The following is an 8,704-nucleotide window of genomic DNA, read 5'->3' on the forward strand; positions in this document are numbered from 1 at the left end:
ATAATCATGACCTTTCCTAGATTTAGGCAGTCCTCCAATAAAATCCATGGAAACACTTTCCCAAGGGTGAGAAGGAACTGGCAATGGAGTGTACAAGCCTAGTTTTCTATTGTTGGGCTTGCTTTTAGCGCACATGGCACACCCTCTTACATATCTGGAAACTATCTCATTCATTTTCAGCGAATAGCAGAATCTTTTCAGTTGTGCAACTTTTTTACTTACCCCAAAGTGAGATAATATTAGAGAAGTGTGTGCTTCCCTAATTATCTTTACTCTCTCTGTTTGTGGAATGCAGAGTTTCCCACAATGGTATAAGAGTCGGTCCTTCTCATGATAGTCCAATTCTTCTACTCTTTTGCCTTGACTCAACGTTGCATATACATCCTTAAAGTCCATATCCTGAGCATATTGTTCTATGTAGCTTTCTTGTAGCACAGAATTATGCTTAAGTATGGTAGATGCATTTATAATGGGTCTAGATAACATGTCTGCAACCTTGTTATGTATGCCCTTTTTATATTTGATGGCTAAATGAAACTGTTGTAGAAAACCCATCCATCTGTAATGTCTTGATTACTGCAACTTAGTTTGGGAGTGTAGATATCGAAGTGGTTGATGATTAGTATGTATTATTGTCTCTTTGCGCATTAAGTAATGTTTCCACTTTTTCACACTCTGAACTAATGCATACAATTCTTTATCATATGTAGGATAGTTAACTACTATAGGATTAAAAGTATCAGAATGATAACATATGGGTTTACCGTGTTGTGTCAACACTGCTCCCATGGCATAGTCACTGGCATCAATTTGGATTTCAAATGGTCTTTGTAGATCTAGCAGTGCTAGTACAAGTGTTGTACTAATCTTTTCTTTCAAGGTGTCGAAGGCTTTCTGATGTTTGCCTCCCCACTGAAGCACCTTATTCAATCCTGTTAAAGCATGTAAGGGAGTTGAAATCGAGGAAAAGTTAGAAATGAACTTCCTCCAATATTGTGCTGCTCCTAAGAAGCTTCTCACTTATGTAGCAGACCTGGGTTTAGGCCAGTTCACAATGACTGCCACTTTAGAGGGATCTATTTTCAATTCACCTCCCCCTACTATATGGCCCAAGTAATTTAGAGATGTTTTGCCAAATTCACATTTTGAAAGTTTAAGATAAATTTTTTCTCTTTTCAAAACATCTAATGTCTGCTTAACATGCTTTAAATGTTCTTCCCAAGTTTTACTAAAAATCAGAATGTCATCCAGATACACAACAACAAAATCATCAAGAAAAGGTTTGAGTACATCATTCATTAATCTCATGAAAGTAGCAGGAGCATTAGTTAAGACAAAAGGCATAACTAGCCATTCATACAATCCCTTCTTTGTTTTGAAAGCAATATTCCATGCATCTTGCTCTGCAACTTAGACCTAATGGTATCCACTGTGCAAATCCAGCTTGGTGAAATAAACAACTTCTTTTAACTGATCTAAAAGATCATCTATGCGTAGAAGGGGATAACAATTTTTTATTGTTATCTTATTCAGTGCTCGATAATTAATGCACATTCTCCACGAGCCATCTTTCTTTCTCACCAAAACAATTGGTGACCCACATGGTGATGTGCTAGGCCTGATGAACCCTTTCTCGAGCAAATCTTGCACCTGCTTCTTGATTTCAACATTCTCTAAGGTAGACAACCCGTACATCCCAGTGTTAGGCAATGGAACATCTTGTTGCAAAATAATATCATGTACTATTCCCTTTTTGGGTGACAGACCTTTAGGTTCTTGAAACAAGACATCATACTTTGAAACAACATTTTCTATACCAGCTTGTTGTTCAGCATTACAACCCTCAAATACATTGGTTTTATCAGGTTTCTTTTCCTATACAACCATCAGTAAGAATTGTTTGCATGAATTTATCATTCTTTTCATCTGTCCTGAGTTTATGAGAGTGTAATTATTCTTGAGCTTCTGAGCTCTTACAAAGTATTCGATTCCATCTTTAACAAGTAGATACTTGTTCTCAGCTCTATAGAAAATAGCTTTTCTATCATACAAGTAAGGACTTCCTAAAACAATTCCACATATATCCAAAGGAATTATGTCTAACTCAACCTCATCTACAAATGTTGACCCAAAAGAAAACTTGAGTTTGCACTGTCTAGTCACTTGTAGTTGTGCTTTATCATTCAACCATCCTAATGGGTATGGTTTCTTATGAGGTGTAGTTGCTAATCCCAATTTCTTTACAATTGCTTCAGAAATTAGATTTACTTGAGCCACTATCAAACAAAGTATCAATCTTTTGATTTTTGGAAATAACTCGAATATGGAAAAGCTCATGTCTTTTTCTCTCAGTTTCTTCATCAATGACAGATTGAGCAGAATTACTAGTAGATGCTTTAGAATTCTTACCTTTTATACCTGCGGCTGCTATAGTTGTTTCATCTCCTGAGTCTGACCCCAAATATTTCTGAATAAATGCAGCAGTCTTCTTCTTCTTGCCCTCGGACTGCTTAGGTCTCAGCTCTGGATGCAGAATCCAACAATGCTCATCATCATGTCGCTACTTTTTACAGTGAGTGCATGAAGCTTTGGCTTTCTGTGCAGTGTTAGCCTTCCTTGCTTTCCACTTCTGCTTTCTTTTCTCCTTGCTCTTGCTTACAGTGGGTTGGGATGGTCCCCTAGCTTCTAGATTTCCATTCTTTCCTCTAGCTTCTAGATGAGTAGCTTGTACAGATACCTCATCTATACTAGTGGGATTAAACATGAGGATGGTATGCCTCATGTAGCTGTGTAGACCACCAATGTACTTCAAAAGAGTCTCTGGTGAGTCTAATGAGATACCCAACATCAATGCTCTCTTTTTGAATTCTTGAGTATACCCTTGCACACTTTGCCCTTTCAATTGTTGAAGAGTTTGCCAACTCATCATGGCTTGTTGCATGTAGGCCAATGGATAGAAATTCTTTTTGATTGCAGCAACAAATTCACTCCAGACAGAGATGGTCTTGCCATGTCTTTTCATATCAGCTTGGGTTCTGCCTTCCCACCAAACCAAGCCAGTGCCTCCTAGGCGTAGGTTTGCCAGCTGAATCTTACTCTTGTCTGAGTCTATGTTCTGTACCCTACAATACACATCAATTTGTCTAATCCAATTGTCCAACTTTTCAACATTTAGCTCTCCATCATATATAGGCAAATCAAATTTAACATCTAGCTTAATCAAAGATGATTTCTTATTATGCACAGGGCTATTAGGAGGTGTGAGAAAGCTTTCCTCTTTCCCCTTTCCTTTGGAGTGGTCATGGAAGTGAGACTCATCTTCTTCTTTATCCTATTTAGAACTTGATGAATCTTCCACCTTATGCTTTCTAAAGTCTCTATACATTTCTTCTACCATAGACTTTATAGCTAGGAAAATCTCTATGAATTGAGGGTCTGGCCCCACAAAACCTTCCTCTGACATTGTCTTCCAAGGATAGACTCTCCCAATTTCAGGATTAGTTTCCACCAACTCTCCTCTTAATTTGAGCTTTGGTCTAGTGAGCATTCACAACTAAACCAACACAAGCTTGTCTAACCTTACAGCCTAAAGCTCTGATACCACTTGATCTGATATTCACCCTATGGGTGACATCAGTTAAATATTTATTGTTTAAATGTATTACAGACTCATGTGCTGGTGTGTGTTCTGTGTTATTGAAGCAACAGATCGATCAGATTGCCAATACACAGACAATAAAATGGAAAGACAACAGAGAAATACAGTAAGCAAACACAAAGACATAAGAAATTTTAATAAGGAGTTCACCCTATTCTCCAGGGCTACATCTCCGGTCCAACTTTCAATGGTGGCCTTGTTTTATAGTGTCTTTAAGCAGAGAATTACAATACAGGGACTCAATATGAGTTCTCCTGAAGTAGATTTTGCTTGGCAGGGTGGTTCTTGGATTCCCCAAGCCACTGCAGTGCACAGACTCTTCTTCTTCCTACCAGCTCTGTGAACTTCTGGTCTATAGTGGAAAGAGCCAAATGTGGTGCTCAGTCCAAACAGATCCTCTATGGGATGGCTCGAATCTTCAAGCTCTCTGGTGCTCAACGCTGCCTCTAGTCAGCTCGACCCTCTGTCTCTTCTGCTTTGCTTTACTGTTCTCTGTGTTCCGTCCTCCTCCCGGGATTCTGGTCTCTCTGTCTTTGACTAACTTCCCCGTGTATTTTGTCTTTGTTCATGGCTTTTAGCCATTCGTTTCAATGCCTATTCAGTTCCTCTTCCGCCTCTATCATCAGCGCTCAGGGAGTGCCCACATATCCTCCTCTAAATAGCGCCAGCCTACTTCATCGGTTCGTTTCTTCAGTTACGTCGTGGATGAAGTCTTTCCTCCACCATGGTGGTCAAACGGATTCCAAATCCTTCTAAAATGCGGCGTATTCCCTTGTCAATTCCGCTTCCTCCATCGGGCGCGTTCTCAGTCGTCCAATCTGGGGCCTCTAGATCCGACGCCATATGCACGTTTCGCGTGGTTGACTTGCTCAATCGATAGCGTGTGATCAACGATGGTTTTCTCTCACCTTCACTTGCCACACGTCGATCTATGAATGGAATCGCTCCGCTCTCGTCCAAAACCTCTTACTGTTTGAGGGCGCCCTGATCAATACCGTTGGTTTCCAGAGCGCGGGTCCCGCCTTTGTATGTTTAGCGCTTTTTGCCTTTTTTGCCTGTGGTTCTTCGGCTTCCCATGCATCCGTGTGCTCGGGCTTCCTCCTTCACGACCTTGTTTGCCCAGCGATGCGCGATTAGCGTGCTAATCACGGATCAAAAATCACCTTCTTTTCCCGATCCAAGGCTCCCAGGGGCTACTTTGAACTCCTGCGCAGTCTCCATGGGCCTCGGTTAGCGCGCTTTGATCGAGGTCCTCGTCATTCCACACTGGCTGCCATTGCCACTGGTTAAGGGTGTTTTTGATCGCTGTTTTGGATTCTTTAGAGATTTGTTCCGACCTGATACAGTCATGGTTCTTTGACAGTCTTCTATGGATCCAATTTGGATCAGTAACTCAACCCACCAAGGGATCCAAAGAGTTTGTCTAACCAAGGCTTCTAGGAATAGTAACTTAACCCAAGTTGTTCTAGGGATTTTAGAGCGTTTTTCCAACCAAGGATTTGGGAACTAGTAACTCAACCCACAACCATAAGGAACATGAGAACAAACCAGAAAACAAGAGGAAAGAAACCCAAAACACCATGGCTATCCAAGAAATGGAAAGGCTAGGCAAAACTACTATCAATCTAGGCAGTCCTCCATGCCAATGACAGATCACAACCAAGAAACCACATGCATGTGCCATGCGTGCCAAAACTAGCATGAAATCATACATGGAACTCGGTACTTGCAAGCAAAACCCGCCGTAGGTGTTGATACCCATGTCCTATTACACTTTCCTGCTCTTCCTTTGTCTTCTTGCTCCCAATCCAAAGTATGCCACAATCCTCCAAGAGTGCTCCAAGAAAAATCTAAGTGTCCAAGAGTATGAGAGAGAGAGAGTAGAAAATGAGAGCTCTAAAACTGAACTTGACAAAAAGCTACAAACTGATCCTGAGAAGCCTTCAATAATAATGAGGCCTCTATTTTCTTCCTTTTCCATTATTTTCCCTTCATTTTCCTCTTCACATGCAACCTGTGACCTTTCACCTCCATTTTTTCCTATTTTCCATTATTTTCACAAATAAAATCCCAATAAATGCCTCATGCCTTTCCAAAACCTTTGACATTGCCTTTGCCAATTTCCATAGCCATTAATTAATCACAAGTGATCCCCACCACTATGATTTTTGCTCAACATTCAACTTGGAATACATGCCTCGTGACCTTGGTTATTATTTTTCTTTTATTAACTTTACTACATGGATTTTTGACTAGGTTTGTTACAGAACCCTTCTCCTTGGGGGAACACCATCCTCGGTTTTCAATGTCACCTACAACCAACAAGACCTCTAAAAAGCGAAACATACTACCCATGGAGCTTTATAACTTATCTCATTGCAATATTTACAATGAACAACCTGCTGAGAAGAAAACCAACATGGTAAAAATAACAACATGATAGCCGTATTGACATGCCATCCATACCGCTTATTGGAGCTTTATAACACAACTCATGGTAGGATTTGCATCCATATACATATATACATATACCAAAACATCACACCAAAACATATGCCAAAAACATTTTCTTAACCAGCGAATAGTGAAGGATACATTGCCCGCATTTGATCAATCATCTCCCATGTAGCTTCACCGTGCCGAAAGTGCTTCCACTACAGTTTAACCTGCTCGATTGGTTGGTTCTGGAGCATGAGCATATTTCTATGAAAAATGCACTGAGGTTCCGGATGGAATTATCCTTCTAGTTCCACCTGCAATATAGACTAATGAATCAAATGATGAACATATTTAACATACTTCTTAATCAATGACACATGAAAAACATCATGGACTTTCACTATCAGAGGAAGTGAAAGTCAATAGGCTACTGGTCCAATCCTCTCAAGAATCTTGAAAGGTCCACAATACCCAAGTGCCATCTTGACACATGATCCAATCCTCAAGAAGCTCTTCCTGGGCTTGATGTGAAAGTACACCTGTTCCCCAACCTGAAACTCCTTAAACATCCTGTTATGATATGCTAAACTCTTATGTGTATCCTATGCTACCTTTAAATTCTTCTTGATTACCTACATTTCCTGTTCCATCTCTGCCAACATGTCCAGTCCTATTCAATACCCTATTCACTGGATCACTCCAACTAATGGGAGTATTACAACTCCACCCATAGAGTCCCTCAAACATTCTCATCCTCAGAGACTCCTGATACCCATTGTTATAAGTGAACTCAACCAGTGGAAGATATTCTTCCCACTTTCACTGCTGATGTATGACGTACATTCTCAACATGTCATCCAAAGTCATGTTGACCCTCTCCATTTTCCCATCTATCTGCGGATGATAAGCCATACTAAAGGCCAACTGTACCCAAACCTACAAAAAACCCTTTCTAGAACCTAGAAGTGAACTCAGTATCTCTGTTTGATACGATCTTCTTTGGTACACCATGCAACCTCATTATATCTCTAATGAAGACCTGTGCTACATCATTCGCTGAATAAGTAGACTTGACTGGAATGAAGTGTGCTACCTTTGTCAACCTTTCCACCACTACCATGCTAGAATCATGCTGTCTAGATGTCCTCGATAAACTTGTAATGAAATCCATGGAAATGACCTCTCGTTTCAACTCTGGAATCAAAATCAACTGTAGTAATCCACCTAGAATATGATTACATTATGCCTTTACCTGTTGAAAATCCAAGCATCTAACCACAAACTCTGCCACTTCTTTCTTAAAATTCGGCATATAGTAGAACTTCTTCACTACTTTCAATGTCTTCTAATATCCCAAGTGACCTGAATATGTGTTAGCATGAAATTCCCTCAAGATAATCTTCTTGGGCTCACTGTTGTCTCGCACATATATCCTGTCCCTAAATCTGACCAAACCATCTGATGTGAGACGATAGTCCACATCCTGATCACCTGTACCCTATTGTAACCTATGCATAAGCTCCCTATAACTTTCATCCTGTTGCCCTTCCTGCAATATCTGATATTATAAATATGTCCCATAGGAGCTCAACTTCTATATGGTTTACCTGTATCCTCCTGCTAAGAGAATATGCAACCTTGTTCTCTTTACCTTTAATGTACCTAATCTTAAAGTCAAACTCACTAATTGTGTCCAACCATCTAGCTTTTTGACATTCATAATCAGTTGCTAAAATAGATATCTCAATCCACTGTGATCGCTCATCAATACAAACCTCCTACCAAGAAGATAATGTCTCCACTTCTTCAATGCATGGACAATCGCTGCCAACTCAAGATCATGTGTCAGATAATTCTACTCGTGCTCATTTAGTTTCCTTGATTCATAGCATGCCACCTGTCCTTCCTGCATAAGGACTCAACCAAGTCCTCCCTTGCAAGAATTTGTACATACCACAAAATCTTTGTCCGGATCTACAATCTTTAAAAATGGAGCATTTGTCAACAACTACTTCAATTGCTCAAAACTGGTTGCACATTCTTCTGTCCATTCAAATTTCTTACCTTTCCTTTGCAACAATGTAATAGGATAAGAAATATGTGAGAAGTTCCCGATGAACCTCCTGTAATAACCTGCTAATCCCATGAATGATCTTACCTCATCCACATTCCTAGGAGCATCCCACTCCATGATAGCCCTTTTCTTTTCTGGATCCACTGCTAAGTTTTCCTTGGAAACCACACGTCCCAATTAATGTACCTCTGTATGAAATAAACTGCATTTACTGAGATTAGCATACAACTGACGCTCTCTCAGCAATCTCAATACTGCTACTAAATGTTCGACATGTTATTCCTAATTCTTATAATATACCAATATATAATCAATGAATACAATAAAAAACTTGTCCAGATAAGGACACAATACACTATTCATCAATCACATAAAAGTAGTTGGAGCATTAGTCAAACCAAATGGAACTAAAACAAACTCATAATAACCATACCTGGTCCGGAAAGCAGTCCTGTAGATGTCCTCTTCTTTAATGTGTACTTGATGATATCCAGATCTTAAGTCAATATTTGAGAACACTGATGCTCCCTTCA

Source organism: Pinus tabuliformis, chromosome 1_1 (genome assembly GCF_031772625.1).
Source record: "Pinus tabuliformis cultivar Carrire ecotype Pingquan chromosome 1_1, CPIR1, whole genome shotgun sequence".
NCBI classification, from domain to species: domain Eukaryota; kingdom Viridiplantae; phylum Streptophyta; class Pinopsida; order Pinales; family Pinaceae; genus Pinus; species Pinus tabuliformis.